This window comes from Dendropsophus ebraccatus, chromosome 5 (genome assembly GCF_027789765.1).
Source record: "Dendropsophus ebraccatus isolate aDenEbr1 chromosome 5, aDenEbr1.pat, whole genome shotgun sequence".
Classification (NCBI taxonomy): domain Eukaryota; kingdom Metazoa; phylum Chordata; class Amphibia; order Anura; family Hylidae; genus Dendropsophus; species Dendropsophus ebraccatus.
The window spans coordinates 73,304,540-73,324,653 of NC_091458.1; positions in this window are offsets into that span (position 1 = coordinate 73,304,540).

Below are 20,114 nucleotides of genomic sequence, written 5' to 3' on the forward strand. Positions count from 1 at the left end.
TTTTCTTAAAACTTAAATTACCTATTTGACTGATGGCTACATCCTTTCAAAGGAAAGCATTGGAATAGGTTGGACTTCGATTACTTCATTTTCTATGCTGGCACTTATCTGTAGGCCTTAGCTTTTCAATAAAAAGAAAATTGGTAATAAGTTAAAATAAAGAAAGATGTATAATTGTTGCCCAACGTACAGAAGATGCAGATGCTTTCAACAGCAACGTGTAGGCAGCATTTGTTTTAGTGATGAAATGCTGTATTCTCAATACATATTTAAAGGAGTTAATCATTAGCTTAACAAACACATTGATAACACAGCTCCTGCGGGGAGAAAAAACTAATAAATCATGATGCATTCCTTCCTTATGCCATTTTTCATCAAGCCATCTCTCCTCTCTTTTCTAAAGAGCTTCTCCAGGAGGCCTCTATAGATTGCAGCCAGCAGTGCAGCAATCTTTAGTCATGATAACATGTACAAATTATTTATTTACTTACCGGTTTAGATTCACATTTCATAAGCTGTCCCATCACTTTATTCATTGTATTGCATTTCCCTGTATGTTTATTAAAAAAAAAAAGTTAAAAGTTGGTGTTTAACCCATTAAGGACAGAGCCTGAAATGGCCTTAAGGACAGAGACAAATTTTATGAATATGACCTGTGTCACTTTAGTCATTAATAACTTCGGGATGCTTTTACCTATCTGGCTGATTCTGAGATTGTTTTCTCGTGACATATGGTACTTTACATTTCTGGTAAAATAGAGTCGATACTCATAACGAATCTTTATGAAAAACACCAAAATAACGTGAAAAATTGTGAAAAAATGCATTTTTCAAACTTTGAAACCTTTCTGCTTATTCAGAAAATGGTTATGCCACATAAATTATACATTAAATAGCATTAGCAACATGTCTACTTTATGTTGGCGGCATTTATTAAACTATATTTCATTTTTTTTTAGACAATAGAAAGCTTAAAACATTAGCAGCAATTTTCCAAATTTTCTGTAAAATTTCAAAATCAGATATTTTCAGGGACCTGTTCAGGTATTAAAGTGTATTTGAGGGGCCTGTGTGTTAGAAAGCCCCACAAAGCACCCCATTTCAGAAACTGCACCCCCCACACTCTGCAAAAGCACACCCAGAAAGTGTTTTAACCCTTTAGGGGAGTCACAGAAATAAAAGCTAAGTGTGTAAGAAATTTGAAAAATTTTATTTTCTGTGCAGAGATTTTATTGTAATCCAATATCTTTCATAATGATAAACCTATTAGCAGAGAAATGCACCCTAATATTGATTGCCCCGTTTCTGCAGTTTATAGAAATACCCCATATGTGGCCCTATTGCGCTATTTGACGCAACCACAAGCCTCAGATATAAAGGAGCGCCCAGTGAATTTCAACGCCTCCGTTATATTTGGTTATTTTTGACCGTACCAATTCAGGTTGGCAGAGGCTCTGGGGTGCCAAAACCTAAAAAACACCCCTAAAGGGACACCATTTAGAAAACTACACCCCTCAAGGAATGTAACAAGGGGAGCAGTGAGCATTTGGACCCCACAGGTGCTTCACAGATTTTCAGAACAATGTGGTGTAAAAAAAGGAAATATCTATTTTTTACACTAAAATGTTGTTCTAGCCTTCATTTTTCATTTTTACAAGGGGATAAAAGAAAAAAAAAACACCAAACGTGTAGCGCAGTTTCTCCCGAGTACAGAAATACCCCACATGTGGACATAAAATGCCAAGCGGGCGCAGGACGAGCCTCCAAAGGGAAGGAGCGCCAATTGGCCTTTGCAAGCTTGATTTTACTGGAATGGATTTCAAGGGTCATGTCGCATTTACAGACCCCTCGTGTTGCCAAGACACTGGAAACCCCCCACAAGTGACCCCATTTTGGAAACTACACCCTTCAAGGAATCTAACAAGGGGTGCAGTGAGCATATGGACCCCACTGGTGACGGGCACAAATGTGGAACAATGTGACGTGAAAGGGAAAATTTTCATTTTTTCACTTTCATGGCACAAATGTGCCCGTCATCAAGGGGTCCATATCCCCGCTACCCCCCTTGATAGATTCCTTGAGGAGTGTAGTTTCCAGAATGGGGTCACTTGTGGGGGGTTTCCAGTGTTTTGGCAGCACGAGGGCTCTGTAAATGCGACATGGCGTTCATCAACCATTCTGGCTAAATCCAGCCTCCAAAATTCAAATGGCGCTCCTTCCCTTTGGAGGCTTGCCCTGCACCCACACGGCGCTTTATGTCCACATGTGGGGTATTTACGGACTCAGGGGGAATTGCTCTACACATTTTGTGTGTGTTTTTCTCTTTTAATCCCTTGTGAAATTGAAACATTTAAGGCTAAACCAACATTATAGTGTAAAAAATTTAATATTTAATTTTCACGCCATATTGTTCCACATTTGTGTCCGTCACCAGTGGGGTTCATATGCTCACTACACCCCTTGTTACATTCCCTGAGGAGTGTAGTTTCCATAATGGGGTCAATTGTGGGGGGGTTCAACTGTCTTGGCAACACAGGGGCCTTTTAAATGCAACATGGCCCCTCGAAATCCATTCCAGCCAAATCCAGCCTCCAAAAACCAAATGGCGCTCCTTCCCTTTGGAGGCTTACCCTGCACCCCCATGGTGCTTTATGTCCACATGTGGGGTATTTCCATAATCAGGGGAAATTGCTCTACACATTGTGTTTTTTTTATCTTTTAACCCTTTAAGGACATGGCCCATTTTCATTTTTACGTTTTCGGTTTTTCCTCCTTGTGTTTAAAAGGTCATAGCACTTGCATTTTTCCACCTAGAAACCCAGATGACCCCTTATTTTTTGCGTCACTAATTGTACTTTGCAATTACAGGCTAAATTTTTGCATAAAGTACACTGAGAAACCAGAAAAAAATTCAAAGTGTGGTGAAATTGAAAAAAAAAAACGCATTTCTTTTATTTGGGGGAAATGTGTTTTTACGCCATTCGCCCTGGGGTAAAACTGACTTGTTATGCATGTTCCTCAAGTCGTTACGATTAAAACGATATATAACATGTATAACATTATATTGTATCTGATGGCCTGTAAAAAATTACACCAATACACCGTTGTTAACCAATATACGTTCCTTAAAATCGCTTAAAATCGCTCTCTTTCTATCGGTACCTTGATTGCGCATATACGACTTTTTGATCGCTTTATATTACATTTTTTCTGGATTTGATGCGACCAAAAATGCGCAATTTTGCACTTTGGGATTTTTTTGCGCTGACGCCGTTTACCGTACGAGATCAGGAATGTGATTAATTAATAGTTTGGGCGATTACGCACGCGGCGATAGCAAACATGTTTATTTATTTATTTATTTGTTTACTTTTATTTAAAACCTGGGAAAAGGGGGGTGATTCAGACTTTTATTAGGGGAGGGGGCTTTTTACTATTAACAACACTTTTTTTTTTTTTTTTTTTACACATATACTAGAAGCCCCCCTGGGGGACTTCTAGTATATACACTTGGATCTCTCATTGAGATCTCTGCAGCATAGATATGCTGCAGAGATCCATGAGATCGGCACTCGTTTGCTTTCGGCTGCTGCAGCTGAAAACGAACGAGTGCCGAGCCGAGGACGGCGCCATCTTGGACGCGTCCCCGGCCGGCATCAGTAACGGAGATCGCTCCTCCGGGACAAGGTCCAGGAGGAGCGATCTCTCCCACTAGACCCCAGGGAAACGTTGCCTCCGGTAATCGGAGGCAGCTGTCAACTTTGACAGCTGCCTCCGATTAGCTAATTAGCGGGCACGGCGATCAGACCGTGCCCGCTAATAGCGGCGGTCCCGGGCTACACGCGGCACCTGGGATTGCGGCACTTCAAAGCGGGGCCGCCGCGCGGCCCCGCTTTGAAGTGCAAGTGAGGACATATGACGTACGCATACGTCCTATGTCCTTAAGAGGTTAACCCCTTGTGAAAATGAAAAAATCAAGACAAGATCAATGATTTAGTGTAAAAATTTAACATTTTTTACACTAAATGTTGGTCTAGCCTTGATTTTTTCCTTTTCCACAAGGGGTTAAAAAAGAAATTGAACACAAAACGTGTAGGGTATTTTCCCCTGAGTACGAAAATACCCCACATGTGGACATAATGTGCCATATTGGCACAGGGCAAGCCACCAAAGGGACAGAGTGCCATTTAGAGGCTGGAATGGAGGATGGAGGCCATGTCGCATTTACAAAGCTCCTGTGCTGCCAGGACAGTAGAAACCCCCCACAAGTGACCCCATTATGGAAACTACACCCCATAAGGAATCCAAAAAGGGGTGCAGTGAGGATATGGACCCCACTGGTGATGGGCACATATGTGGAACATGTGCCGTGAAAATAAAAAAAATATATATTTTTTTTTTCACGCCACAAATGTGGCCGTCACCAGGGGGCCATATCCCCGCTGCCACCCTTGTTAGATTCCTTATGGGGTGTAGTTTCCAGAATGGGGTCACTTGTGGGGGTTTTCTTCTGTCCCGGCAGCACAGAGGCTCTGTAATTGCATCATGGCATCCTCTAATGGGAATGGCAGCCATACCTATTTAGCTGGGGAAAAGGGACAATTCTAATTTATTTGGGAGTATTAGGCCAATTATTAGTTTATAAGGTTGGAAATGACAGGTGTCCATCAAATTCAACCTGTGTTGATCCAGAGGAAGGCAAAAAACCCTTGTGAGGCAGACGACAGTAGCCTCATCACAGGGAAAAAATTCCTTCCCGACTCCATAATGGCGATCAGAATAATCCCTGGATCAACGTGACCCCTGAAATAGGAATAACGGACAGAATTTAGATGATGTAGAACTCCAATGACGTGTGGTACGCCTTGAAGCGATCCAGTATGCAGAGGCCGGGGTGATCAGGACAGGTGTCACACTGGAAAATGGTGTCCTTCCTGATCCCCCTGTTACGCCACACTCTGCACTTCTTCTGGGGTCTCCTGTTCTCCAGTGTGGGGGACGTCACCTGGAAAATGTTGTCCTGGTGCGATACGGGGTCCTTCATATCCAGAATCCCTGGGTCCGCTCCATGGCTGCTAAATATTAGGGCTCTATTACTGCTTCTGATATTTTCGTATTGTGCCGCAAGCTACAGTAGCTCGAGCAGCGAGAGACCAGAGGAGGGGGTGCTGGTATAAAAGTTATCCCCGTACAGGTGGTGGTGACCTTTATCCAGCAGTGGGAAGATTAGTTCCCGGACGATCTCCCCACTAACTCTGAGGACGGGAGGGGGCATCTGGGGGCATCTGGGGCTGGATACGGGTGTCCCTTCCTTCATACACTGTAATGGTACATGTACACTGCGGAATGGCGAAAGATAACCCTTTGTGCATTCCGCAGCTGGCACCCGCCGGCGGACTGATGCAGGCGTGCGTCTCCGCTCGTGTCACACTCCATTCTATGCACGGGCGGATTCCGTTGTCAGTCCAAAGAATGAACGTGTTCATTCTTTGGACTGACAACGGAATCCGCCCGTGCATAGAATGGAGTCTATGACACGGGTGGAGACACGCGCCTGCATCAGTCCGCCGGCGGGTGCCAGCTGCAGAATGCACAAAGGGTTATCCTTCGCCATTCCGCAGTGTGCACGTACCCTAAATCTGTAAGTGTACCCTGAGGTACTGTCACAGAGTTTGTAGAATTTCACGCCATACCGTGATCTCTTATTGGGACGGTACTGGCGGAAAAGACGTGTCTGGGGGGCAGCGTACGCTACGCTACCCCCAGACACGTCACTGGATGATGATGATGATGATGATGAGGAGGAATGGAGGAAAGAAGGATCCCCCCATTCATTCTCACTGGCTGTTTCGGTGTTAGAGGCAATAATAGCATATGCGTCCGACGCCGAAAACACCCTGGGGGCCATCTTTATACGGGGACTAGTATATGGGGTATGTAAATGTTTATTGTAAAACTTTATTTCATGTAGTGTAGTGTAATGTAGTGTTTTTTTGACAGTAAGAAAATAATATCCCTACGCCAAGAAAGGAGCTGCTGATAAATGCCGCACTTATGTGCGGCACTTATCAGCAGACAATGGTGGTAGGATATAGGGGAAAAAAACGCTCCTACGCCAAAAAGGAGGAGTTGCTGATCAGTGGCGCACTTACGTGCGATGCTGATCAGTACTCAGCGGCGTTAGGGCGCAAAAAAAGGGGGGGGGGGGAAAGGGAAAAAAAATAAAAAATCTTTTTAACCCAAAGCAACTGATCAGTGAATGATATTCACTGATCAGCCGCTAGGGGGCAGTAGAGAGAAGATTGCCGGAGATTACCGAGGCCCGCCGAACACGAGGACCCGAGCGTTTCCGAAGATTTCCGACGCTGGACGAACGAACCCGGAAGTGACGCGAAGAAGACGCGAGGACGGCGCGGACCGAAGATCTTCGCTCCGGACGGCCAGATCAGGTGAGTATGGTACACCTGCACCACACACACCTGTTCTGCACCCCTCAGCTACCTAGCTGGGGGGTGCAGAACCCGGCAAAACTGTTTTTTACAGTATGATCGCCGTGATCACGGCGATCATGGGGGTGGCATCGGCGCCATCTTTGTTGGGGACACTAATGGCGATTGGTGCTATCTCGGACAGCACCAATCGCCATTGCTTTCCGGGTCACCGATGACCCGGAAAGCTGTTTTCAGCTGCTATATGCTGATCTGTATAGATCAGCATATAGCAGCGATTGTCGGCATGGGAGGGGTTAATCACCCCCCGTGCCGACGAGCAGAGATGGCCTGCTATGCATTATAGCAGGCCATCTTCCCCGACCGCTGTGTGTGAACACACAGCGATCGGGGAAACATCGGCGTACGTATACGCCCGTTTGCGTTAAAGCCCACCCTGCGGGGGCGCATACGTACGCCCGATGTCGTTAAGGGGTTAAGCGCAAAGTGTCAGATTGTGTCCTTGGACCACAAAATGAACTTATTTTGTAGGTCCATAACCCTCCTCTGTTCAGAATATATATACTCTTTACTATACTATAAACTTTGTTGCTTTTTATGCAGAACATACTATTATATTATATCACTATTTTGACGTCCGCTGTAAAAACATCTGTTATTCAATACATGAACTGAAACTGAAAACTGATTTTTTTTTAAATATCAAACAATGCCGCCTTTTCTTTATTTTTGATGTTGTGTGAACATAGCCTTATACTGTGTGTATATATACAGTGTATATATATATATATATATATATATATATATATATATATATATATATATGTGTGTGTGTACTGCATACTGTAGAGACAAAGTATGTGTAAATTTTCTCATTAAATATTAAAGTAAATCATAGTAACATTACTGAAGATGACAAGAATTGCTAAATACGGATAATAACAGTAAATGTACTGTAGAACAAAGCATTGTAAATAAAGCCCCTCAGTACCATGTAACTAATTTACTTAGTGATTAAAACATACCAAATAAAAAAACTGTTAATTACATGTTCTTATTAAGGCTGCTTTATGCAAACAACTTCAAAGTTTAACCCACCAAAAGCAAAAGGTTGTCTAAGTATACAGTAAGTAAAGATATCTACAGTAAACTGGTACAATAGAAGTATAATTTCTTCCTATACACTAGAGATGAGCGATTCCCATGAATCCAAATAATTGGCACTTGAATCCCGCTGCCTGAGGACTGCCTGTACCCATGCTTTTCAGGCAGTCCTTGGCCTGCATTCACTTTCTCCAGGCAGCAGGATTCAAATGGTGATTGTTCAGGTTCCATGTTTCCCAGGCTGTCCTCGGGTTGCATATACTTTCACCAGGCAGCGGGATTTAAAGGCTAATCATTGGAACTTTTGGCAAATTTGCTCATCTCTACTATAAACCTCAAAAGTGTTACTAAGCTCCTCCACACTTACCTGCTTGCTTGCTCCCGTAGATTGACTCGTGTAATAGGGGCTTAAGACAGTGGTAGAAATCTCTGCAAATCTGAAACAGCCACAATTGAATTTCCCCTTAGGGTATGTTTACGCAAGCAAAAAAAGATAGTGTCCCCCTCCCCCCCCAAAAAAAAAAAAACTAAAAACACAGTTTTCAGCTCCAAGTGAATGGGTATGCCTAAAAAAGCACAAAGCACTGAAAAAAAAAAATTACTTTTTTACTACTAAAACTTTCAAAACACATGTACTTTTAAAAACTACCAATAAAACCACACTAGCTTGCCATTTTGGAAGCTATTTTTCCAGGCTGTTTTATGTGTGTTTTTTATAATTGCGTGAACATGCTCTCATAGAACTCCAGGCTCGGGGAGACTCTAGAAGAGCACATCTATATGTCAGTCTTAACTAAATTCCCATCTCCATAGGGGAGACACATGCCTCTTAACAAAATCGATGTGGCAGAAATTGTCATGTGACAATAAGCTTTATGCTTACATTGCAGTTACATTAATGATAAAATAGTGTGGGAGGAAATGCCAGTGCCTTTCCAGGTGACAGCCGTTTTGCATAAACAACACACACGTAGGCCGAGATTTTTCAAACTGTGTAAAATAAAAAGTGATATAAATTGTCCAAAGCAACCAATCACAGCTCCACTTTCAGGAAAATTAAAGTTGAGCTGTGATTGGTTGCTGTGGGCAGTTTACCCTACAACCAATCAAGTCCACATCATCTTAATAAATCATTCTCAACATTCACATTTTCACTGTCTGTGTGCCAAGCCGTGAAATGTTTTGCAGATCATAATTGGAGTTGATTTCTAATGTAACTTATGACAATCTTAAGTCTGTGGGAAGTCCTCCCTGCAAAGTACTATGGGACAGATTTATCAAACTGGTGTAAAGTAGAATTGTCTTAGTCGCCCCTAGCAACCAATCAGATTCCACCTTTCATCTTCCAAGGAATCTGTGAGGAATGAAAAGTGGAAGGTTGCAAATGTTCAAGACTTCAAGATGTTATGGATATGACATAATGTTGTTGAATTTTGTCAAAAACTCCTGTTCTGTTAATGTGCTGATCAATGATACAGAGATCTTTATGACATTTAGCAACTGCAACTGAGTGAAACAAAATCTTCAGCATGTAAAGATAAATGTTTCTACTGAGAGCAACTAAAGTACTGTACACTGTAAAATTGCCAATCTTTTAGTGATAAAACCTTAGTTCCATTAAATCATAAGAGCCCTTTAAGATGGAGTCCAGCTCAGAAACCAATGAATATTAGTGTCAGTCACTTTAAAACTAATATAAACTGCATTTAACTGTGGCACAAAGGGACACTGGGTCAATACTAATAATTAAGGGCTATTTGAATTTAAACAGGATCATCTTCACCTTCTATGGAATTTATAGTCAAATATCTTTCTCATCATATAGACACTATATATGTCTTAAATATGCTGCAAAAATACACAGTTCTGCTGAAATCTTGTGACATGAAGGAATTTCCTCTATTAATTACCGCCTGGAAACAGTATTTACCGGCAAGACATATAGTTCCACTGCTGAGGCTGCAGTGAGCGGGAGGAGTAAGAAGAACACTGGGGAGTGTGGACAGGTAAGTATAAAGTTTAGTATTTTACTTTCACATTCCTCAGCCTGTCGTTGGCACTTTAATATACATAGAGATGATTTCCAAACATGTTAAAAGACAACAATCAGCCAATGATCTTTTTTTTCCGGCTGATCATTGTCTTTATTACACGGAGCGATAATCTGCCAAAATTGCCTGATTCAGCAGGTTACCGCTCTGTGTAAAAGATCCCTTAGTTTCATAGCATCAGGGAAACATTAAGTACACTACATACCCATGTTAGTCTCTTAAAATCATCATTGGTTTTTGTGCAAATTTCCAAAGCAAAGGCAAACCAGCCTAATTATTTAGTCATCTAAAATATGGAAATTATCACACATTTGGTTTGTCCCATGCTCTTGCTGATGGTTGTAAAAAAACAAACTAATTTGGAGCCGGGCCATTTTATGTGCCAGAGGAGCAATCCTCTTCATAAATATGGCAGTCTTCTTGACAATCCCATGGATCCCCGACTTTGTTCACAAGGGGCAGAAAGACTCTTAATCTTGAAAGACAATACACTGATACTTCAGCTACTAGCTGATAAACTAAAGAAATGTTTATGGAAGACTTGAGATGGGAAGACTACATTTAACTTTTAGACAGTTGACAGTCTTTAGACTTGAGACATGGGTGACTACATAAGGGGTACTTAGTTCAGGAAGAATTTTACTCTGTTGGCAAATTCCTCTGCTGTTTGACTGGCTGCATGTTGAGAAAAAAAAAAAAGAGGGAACCATATTCACTGGGAAATCTGTCAATGCTGGCATACACCACCTTTGGGACGTATGCAGCACCATAATGACCAATGTGGAAGCTTGTCAGCGCCGTCTTTGGTAGCCAGAAGGAAGATGGCAAAGAAGCAATTTCTTCAACCCCTGACAGAGACTTGATACTGAAATTGACCTCACTGTGTGGACTGGCAAGACCTCAGCTGTAGTCAAACTTCAGATGGCTAGCACGTCATAGCTTTGACTGAACACACAAGAACAAACAGTCTGAACTCCTCTACTAACTAGACTAGACTGCTCTGCACATGGCTCTGTGCCTGAGGTAACTCAGGCCCTGATTGGCTCAGGTGAATGATGAGACACTTAGAAGGCCCTGATAGGCTTAGTAGGGGGAAGGTGACCCAGGCATACTGTCTCTGCAAGCAGGTGGCACAGTACAGCTAAAATCAGACAAAAACTCTGCATACCCTTCAGTTCATATTGGTCAGTGAATAGAACCACAGTTTAAACAGCAGAACCCAGAACTTAGACAATAAATAAGGTGATAGAGTTTGCCAAGGTGATAGAGTTTGCCAACCCTCATCACAATACACCGAAGCAGCACAAAGATGGCGTCTGGGACAGTGCGCTAACAAGCTAGGTGAAAAATCTGCAAGAAATAGCTCTAAATAAATAGCTTTATTCCTTTAGTAAATCTGTACCTTTTTAAAGGGGTTATCCAGCGCTTCAAAAACATGCCCACTTTTCCACCTCTCTTTATTCCAGTTCAGGTGTGGTTTGCAATTAGGCTCCATTTACTTCAATGGAACTGAGTTCCAAACCCCACCCAATCTGGAGACAAGAGAGGGGCAAAAGTGGCCATGTTTTTGTAGCTCTGGATAACCCCTTTAACAGGCAGAATGCTGTGGCTATGGCAGCCTTTTTATTATTATTTTATTTCTGCCCTTTTTCCTACAGATTCTTTAATAGAAATCCACAAATCAGTAGAACATAGAATTACAATTTGTAAAGATAATAAATTTCTTCTTGGTTTAGATTTCATGTATGTATGCCACGGTATGTCCTCAAAAGTTTGATATTAGAAAAAAAAAACCTTCTGTACTTAATAGAAACAATACTATACTTGTGGGATACTTAATTGAGACTTGCTATACAAAAAAAATATTTCATTAACACTTCTAAAGTGAAAAAGTACAGAATGATATGAATTATGTTTCAGTGACATATCTTATTATCAAGTAAGACAGACTTGCTAGCAACCTAAAAACTGACAGTATTTTACTTATGTCTAACGGGGTTTAAAATTATCTAATTCAGGCAGTAGAAAATTAAATTTTGGCTGAGAGAAAGAATGAAATTTTTGAAGCCAAATGTGCAACTGTGCTCCTGGATACAATATCTGACAAATCCAATGTATTTAACATTTTAGTATGTTTAAGATTTCCAGCTACAGAAAATCTAGTCCTTGAAGTTTGGATATGACAAAAAAGAACCCATAATAGTAGATATTTAAGAAGTCTGTCCAGAGCAAATTTTTTTTTAGCAAATCTTGTGGAGGGGGGAGATAAACTAAATAAAGTGCACTTAACTCCTCTGCTCCAGCGCTGGTGGCCACATACCACCGCTCTGGTCCCCGTCCGCTTTCTGTTGTGAGTGGGGATTTGTGTCATGATGTTTGAGGTTCGATCAGCCAGTAAGCGGCTGTAGTGGCCCTCCGCTTCAGCCGCTGACTGACTGAACGGACCTCACATGTCACGACCTGGGTCCCCACTCAGACCAGGAAGCGGCTGGGGACCTGGGGACCAGAGCGGTGATATGCGGCCACCAGCGCTGGAGCTGGGGAGGTAAGAGCACTTTTTTCTTTTATTCTCCCCTTCCCCAGCACTTGATAAAAAAATTGCTCTGGCCAGACATCTCCTTTAAAACTTTGGACTTTTAACCTTAGGCTAGGGGACTCAGGTGACTGTCACCAACCCATCAAATCACATTACCAAAAATTTGTTCCACACCTTCTATAATACAAGAGATCATAAGAGCTCGATGAGAGAGCGGTCTACTAATAATACAAGTCCCCCAGGGGAACTTCTAGTTAGTGTGTGTACATAGAAAAAAGTGTTTACATTAATAAAAAAAATCCCCCCCTGTTCCCCATTTTATAAATAAATATAAACTCACTGTGTGCTGAATCGCCCAACCAATTAAATTATTACATTCCTGATCTCACACGGTAAACGGCTTAAGCACTAAATCCCACCAAAGGGCATCGAATTGAGAAAAATTGTAATAAAAAGTGATCAAAGAGTCACATAAACACAAACAAGCTAAATAACCAAAAATACAGATCACGGCACAAAAAAATGACACCTCACACAGCCCTATAGACCAAAAAATAATAGTGTAAGGATGGCAATAGAACAATTTTAAAAATATTTAGCTTTTTTTTATTTTTATGGTTTTACTTTTTTTTTTTTAAAGCCATCAGATAATAAAAAAAGGAGTTATATAAATTGCCTACCATTATACTCGTACTGACTTCAGGAACATAGATAACATGCCAGTGTTACCACATAACCCCCAAAATTATTATTATTTTTTTTGTTTGTTTGTTTGTCCCAGATTCACAGCATTTTGTATAGAAAAATTAAGTCTGTCATTGCAAAGTACAATTGTCACAAAAAATAAGGGCTCATGTGGGTCTGTACGTGACAAAATTGAAGCGCTATGGCCTTTTAAACAGGAGTAGGAGAAATCAAAAGTGCAAAAATAAAAAGTGGCCGGGGAGGGAAAGTGTTAATCCCTATGAACTAGTCCATAGCATTTTTACCATGGAAAGTGCTCTTTTTTTTTTTTTTTTTTTTTTAGTTTTGTTATGTTGCAGCCTTTGCTAAAATAAAAAATAATGAATTGTTTCCGGCTTAATGTGATACATTCAGAGCAATGTTACATGAGTTTTGTTATTTTCCCTGTGTGTTTTTATTCCTGATACTTTGATTTCTCCCTTGTTTTATGTTACTCATTAATAATTCATTAATGTAAAGTCATTGTAGTGTAATTGGATTACCCATTGATTTGCAACAAAAAAAAAGTATAACATGCTTGATATGAAACAACGGCAACTGGTTTATCAATCAAAAACTGATTGAAAGCATCCTGTAAAGAATACAATGCATTTCCAAGGATGCATAGAGGCTTCACCATCTGTCCAAGCTCTCAGATTTACTGCCCTCCATATCTTCATATTTCACCCTACAGTCCCTGAAGGAACATCATTTTAAACAGGGCAACACAGAAAATGCTCTTCAATAACATCTGAAGGTCTTGCCTCTAACAGCAAGGCCTTACAATTGTTAAATGATAAATCTACGGAGAGAGAACATCTACTTTTAATATATGGAAATCAGTATGTCATACAATCAAAATAACAGTTAGTAAAACTCTCAAAATTTAAATATAAAAACTAAACCAATTTTAAATCTGCACTGTATATCAAGCTCTGCTTTGGTTTTGCACACATTTATTCCACAGCATGTAGAGATTTTTTTTTTTTTTAAGACAATCTGTAAGGTCCCTAGTGCCTTATACACACACCAGTCCCAGATCATGACCGGCAAGGAGAATACCATTCTGATGTGTTACCCTCTGCTATATGCTGTGCTGCATAAAAAATAAATAAATAAAATAAAAAAAATAAATAAATGGTGTGCACAGTGACCGCCATTCATTTATGGGAGAGTGGATGTAGTGGTATTAAGAACCTGACAGGATCTACTAAACACAATTAATGTTTCCCATGTGGTAAATCAAAGAGTACTGTTTTGGGGTTAAAAGGCCAAGAAAAATCAAGCAACCATTCTGGCGATATAAATCTTCAATCTGTCTAATTAACTAGCAATTATAACAGTGTTGCTTAAATAGCAATTCTGACAATGTGCTTGAGTGGCATTCCCAAAGGCAGTGTTTGAATTACAGTTCCAAGCATATTCCAACTATTATCTTCAAAGCGTAATTGTCATTTAAAATATTTTTGCAGAAATCAATAGTACAAGCGATTTTTAAGAAACTCTGTAATAGGTTTTATTAGGCAAAAAAGCCTCTTTCTGTACACAAAAAGCTGACAGTTACACTTTAACCTCTTAAGGACATAGGACGTACCGGTACGTCCTATGTCCTCATTAGCACTTCAAAGCGGGGCCGCGCGGCGGCCCCGCTTTGAAGTGCCGCGATCCCGGGTGCCGCGTGTAGCCCGGGACCGCCGCTATTAGCGGGCACGGTCCGATCGCCGTGCCCGCTAATTAGCTAATCGGAGGCAGCTGTCAAAGTTGACAGCTGCCTCCGATTACCGGAGGCAACGTTTCCCTGGTGTCTAGTGGGGGAGATCGCTCCTCCGGGACCTTGTCCCGGAGGAGCGATCTCCGTTACTGATGCCGGCCGGGGACGCGTCCAAGATGGCGCCGTCCTCGGCTCGGCACTCGTTTGTTTCCGGCTGCAGCAGCCGAAAGCAAACGAGTGCCGATCTCATGGATCTCTGCAGCATATCTATGCTGCAGAGATCTCTATGAGAGATCCAAGTGTATATACTAGAAGTCCCCCAGGGGGGCTTCTAGTATATGTGTAAAAAAAAAAAAAAACGTGTTGTTAATAGTAAAAATCCCCCTCCCCTAATAAAAGTCTGAATCACCCCCCTTTTCCCAGGTTTTAAATAAAAGTAAACAAATAAATAAATAAATAAACATGTTTGGTATCGCCGCGTGCGTAATCGCCCGAACTATTAATTAATCACATTCCTGATCTCGTACGGTAAAAGGCGTCAGCGCAAAAAAATCCCAAAGTGCAAAATTGCGCATTTTTGGTCGCATCAAATCCAGAAAAAATGTAATAAAAAGCGATCAAAAAGACGTATATGGGCAATCAAGGTACCGATAGAAAGATCACATCATGGCGCAAAAAATGACACATCGCACAGCCCCATAGACCAAAGGATAAAAGCGCTATAAGCCTGGGAATGGAGCGATTTTAAGGAATGTATATTGGTTAACAACGGTTTGAATTTTTTACAGGCCATCCGATACAATATAAGTTATACATGTTATATATCGTTTTAATCGTAACGACTTGAGGAACATGCATAACAAGTCAGTTTTACTTCAGGGCGAATGGCGTAAAAACACATTTCCCCCAAATAAAAGAAATGCGTTTTTTTTTTCAATTTCACCACACTTTGAATTTTTTTCTGGTTTCGCAGTGTACTTTATGCAAAAATTCAGCCTGTAATTGCAAAGTACAATTAGTGACGCAAGAAATAAGGGGTCATGTGGGTTTCTAGGTGGAAAAATGCAAGTGCTATGACCTTTTAAACACAAGGAGGAAAAACCGAAAACGTAAAAACGAAAATGGGCCATGTCCTTAAAGGGTTAAGCTTCTTTGAATAAGAAAAAAAGCAACAGAGCAGGTTGCTGGATTCTTCTCTTATCCTTAAACTAATGCAGTACAGATTGGTGTAGCACAAGGGGAAATTAATTGCCTATGGTGTGATAGCAAATACATTTATTTCTGTCTGTTCTTGTGTATCATATCTTTGTCTTGATTTTATCGAGTTTTTGCTGCTCTTTTATTTTTATTTATTTATATTTCAAAAACTGGTATATTTCAACCATGCTTTTGAGGTACATGTTGTCTCAGAATGGGGCTAGGTTCACACAACGTTTAACAGTGTTGTTGCATAGCAACGGACGCTGTTAAACAGCCGGCCGTCGGGCTGCATTCAGCCCGTTCCTGTAGCCGATACCTCCGTATTGGCTGCAGGCACGTTCTTTTTTCGCAATTGATTTGCGGGCACCGCCGGCTGTGCCTGCAAATCAATTAGCCTTTCACTCCAATGCAATGTGCAGCCACGCTGCACATTGCGCTGTGTGAACAGCTGATAATTGACAGGCACATTATTCTAACACCCGTTCTAAAGATCAGGCGTTAGAATAACGATGTGAGAACACAGCGGGCGGCATTGCATTGACTTCAATGCAATGCCGCCCCTGCAGTAAAGAAGGGACGCTGAGGCAATTGCAATCAGCGTCCGTTATATACTTAAAAAGAACGTTGTGTGAACATCTTGCTGGTCTAGGCTGGGTGCATGCTTATGAAGTGCGTCACAGATGGGAAGGAGATATTGGTGCACTGAGAGTGGTGGGCTGCCTCCAGGGCACCAGAACAGCTTTTTTGCATAAAATGAATATTTTAAAAGGTATACGTTAGCATATATTAGTTGTTAGTAATTATTTGGGAAATAAACATGCCATCTTAGGTTCCTCCGCATATAGATACTGTGTACCGAGAGCTGATAATCACTGCAGTGGAAGCCATATGGAGAAATGCACCACATGTGATGGGTAGTGATTAGAGATGAGCGAACTTCGAGCATGCTTGAGTCCATCCGAACCTGAACTTTCTGCATTTGATTAGCCGTGGCTGCTGAAGTTGGATAAAGCCCTAAGGCTATGTGGAAAACATGGATATAGTCATTGGCTGTATCCATGTTTTCCACACAACCTTAGAGCTTTATCTAACTTCAGCAGCCCCAGCTAATCAAATGCCGAACGCTCGGGTTCGCTCATCTCTAGTAGTGATGCGCCAATAGTGAGATATTCGAATTATCGATATTCAGACGAATATCCCGCGAATATTCGATCGAATATTTGATCCCATTAAAGTCTATGGGAACAAGTATTCGATTAGTGAAAAACATCTATTTGACCATTTGGAGGCTGAAACCGGAAGCTGGGGGATTTGAACGCTTATCGAATATTTATCGAATATTCACGGGATATTCGTACGAATATTGAATATTCTAATATCTTACTATTGGATCGAACATCTATTCGATCGAACAGTATTCGCTAATCACTAGTGATGGGTAGTTGTGATTTTTACCTTGGCACTTGTCATCTATTGTTTTTCAAGGGCATTTGTATTACAAATCGTGTTTACAGATAAAGGCTTTGGGACTTGGCAATATCACATTTTTGGTCTCTGTGTGTGTTTAAATGTTTATGATACTTTAATAAAATGTATGTTTTTTAAATAATTATCAATGTTTAGCACCTTTTTTAGGTTTTATGTTTTGTGCATTAGAACACTATTTGTTTTTGGCTTGATTGGTTCATACTAATGCAATGTAGTCAAATAGTTGCTTTCTGTGGTTGTGCTTTGATCCATATATTTCCATAAAAGTTGTGGTCTTACCAAAGCACATATGATGATTGTTTAAACATATCCTGTAAATAAAGGTAGAATGCATTTTTTTTCCTTTTCCCCATTTTATATGATTTACAATTGTTTGTTGCTCTCAAAGTAGTCAGCATTCATATGCAAAGTAGCACCATGCTTGGATAACATCCCAGGTCCTGAATTCCAGGCAACATAAGGCCAGCAATGCCATCTGACTAACGCTTGAAATTCAGTATTGGTTATTGTGTTCACAGCCTGTAACTTGTAGAGGGGTTGTCATATGGTTTTATTATTTTGGCAGCAGCGGGTTGTCCATCTGTGACAACCCAATATGCTATAAACTTTTAAAAAAGCTCATTTGTATTTGGGACATAAGCTTGTTAGTAATGTGACCCTGCTGAGAAGAAATTGCCTTCATATCAGGTATTCAAGATATTGCTTGATATTTGTATAACGAAAACGCCTATAAAGAAGATCTCTATAGTTAACAAATGTTAGTATTAAGTTGCAACAATTAGTGAGATAAATAAATACAACGATAATGAGAGACATATAAGAATTTTAAAAACTTCAAAACAAAAAATTGGTATATTAGGCGGCTAGATGGGAGAAGATATATTTCTGTATTCCAGGATGCAAACAAAACAGAAATTGGATGAAGGAGTCTTTACATTAAAAATGGAAGTACTCAGCTTTTTTGCCAGTTCTTGCAAGGGATTTTTTCTTCGTAATTTACAGCGGCCTAGGACCATATTTGGTAATCAAGATACACAAAAACAGATATGCCATGTTCAGCATCGCTAGATCTAAGGCTTAGATGGGATTCCATGTACTATTACTAGCATTGTAATGTATTTACTAGCATTTGACATTTGTAGCATTTGACTCATAATAATTGGGCAGACATTTTTTTAAGTAATTCCATAATTTTATGAGGAAGATGTGCCCCATTAAAAGTCATAAGTTTCTAATACAACTTTAAAAATGCCAAGGGAAATGCTATATATGATGAAAGGACTGTGGTAAAGGAAAACTTAAATGTAAAAATCGTGCCTGTTTTATTTAAAGTGTAACACATATATTGACTGTATGGTGCAATGATGTCCCTTCAGCCATAGTAACGTGCTCCTGCCTAATGTGAATGGTGTTCTAGGAGAGCTGACCAAATATTTATTTTTTTTCTGTGTTCTAGATGGGGGGAGTGGCTGCCTCTATTTGGTCGTGCACTCCACTTATCCCACCCAGGTGGTGCAATTACTTTTGCCGTTATAAGATGGATCTTGCATGCCCAGAGCATAGGCGTATTATACACCATGGAGGGGCCATAGTACAGTGTAGGACTGCCCCGGTATGAGGTTGGGCAGTTTACACGGTTTGCAAATGGTAACCAAGAGCCTCAATATTTTAGTGCAAATTTTTTTAGCAGTTGGAGGGGCGGCTTTTAATTATTTTCATGTCTGTAGTGGGTCTGTATCTTGCCATTGTGGTGAGCTGTTGCATTTTCAGTGTTTTTGTGTGTTTGCAACTTTAGCCATAGCAACATGCTCCTGCCTAGTGTGAATAGTGTTCTTGGAGAGCTGACCAAATTTGTCTTTTTTCTGTGTACCAATCTAGTAATGCAATACTCAGTCCCGATACATTAGTGGTGAACGCATGTCCATTATGAAAAACGTACTGTCCCTCAGTGAGAGTCACACAACCTGCTGCAGTGTCTCTGTTGCCAGGATATATACTGTACAAGGCTAAAACAGAGTTGTTACTGTGGCTCAGACGTTTCCTGTTTTTTTTTTGTTTTGTTTTTTACGACTTCTGGACTCTCCTTCGCTCAATGCTTTTTCTGTTGGGAGCATTCATCAGGAGCAATTAAAGAAGCAGTGTATAGTGATGTCTGCATGGCTCTAATAGCCGCTTACAAGAAAAAAAAAATGAATGCCCCAGCATTCAACTTAGAAAGTGTCCAGGGGTGGGCTTGTTTAGTACATGGAGCTTTTTGTTATGAGACCTTTACTGGTCATTCCTCTCAGCTCTAAAGTTCAATCATAGCTGAGGGGTAAGGCCAGGAAAGCTCTGAACACAGGGAGCTTACTGCACGTCCTGCACACTTCCCAAAGTGGTGGCCAGGGCATTCAATAGCATGTTTCTTACTCATGTAAGCAGAACAACGAGACCACAACAACTATGGTTGTTAGCAATTTTAATTGCTCAAAACTGCTAACAGACTCCCTGCTAACAATAAAACAACTGTGGTTTATTGTTCTGTAGTCCAAGAACATTGTACAGCCATTTCCAAGCACCATAATGCAACATTGCCAATAGGATGAGCCTGAGTTCAATGTAATGTCCTCAAGAAACATCTCTAGAGACATATACTGTACAGTACTGTAGATATCATGTTATACTCAAGGATAAAACATAAAATAAAATTAACCTTTTTTAAATGCACTGCTTTTAGTTTAGGTGGGCATATTAGTGTTAGATAACTTTTTTTTCCCCAATAAATAAAATGATTATCTGAAAGCAGTGCTTGACATTAGCCCAGGCTGTCCTTACATTACATGAAGCTTCCTCGTAAAATGTTAAATACGGTA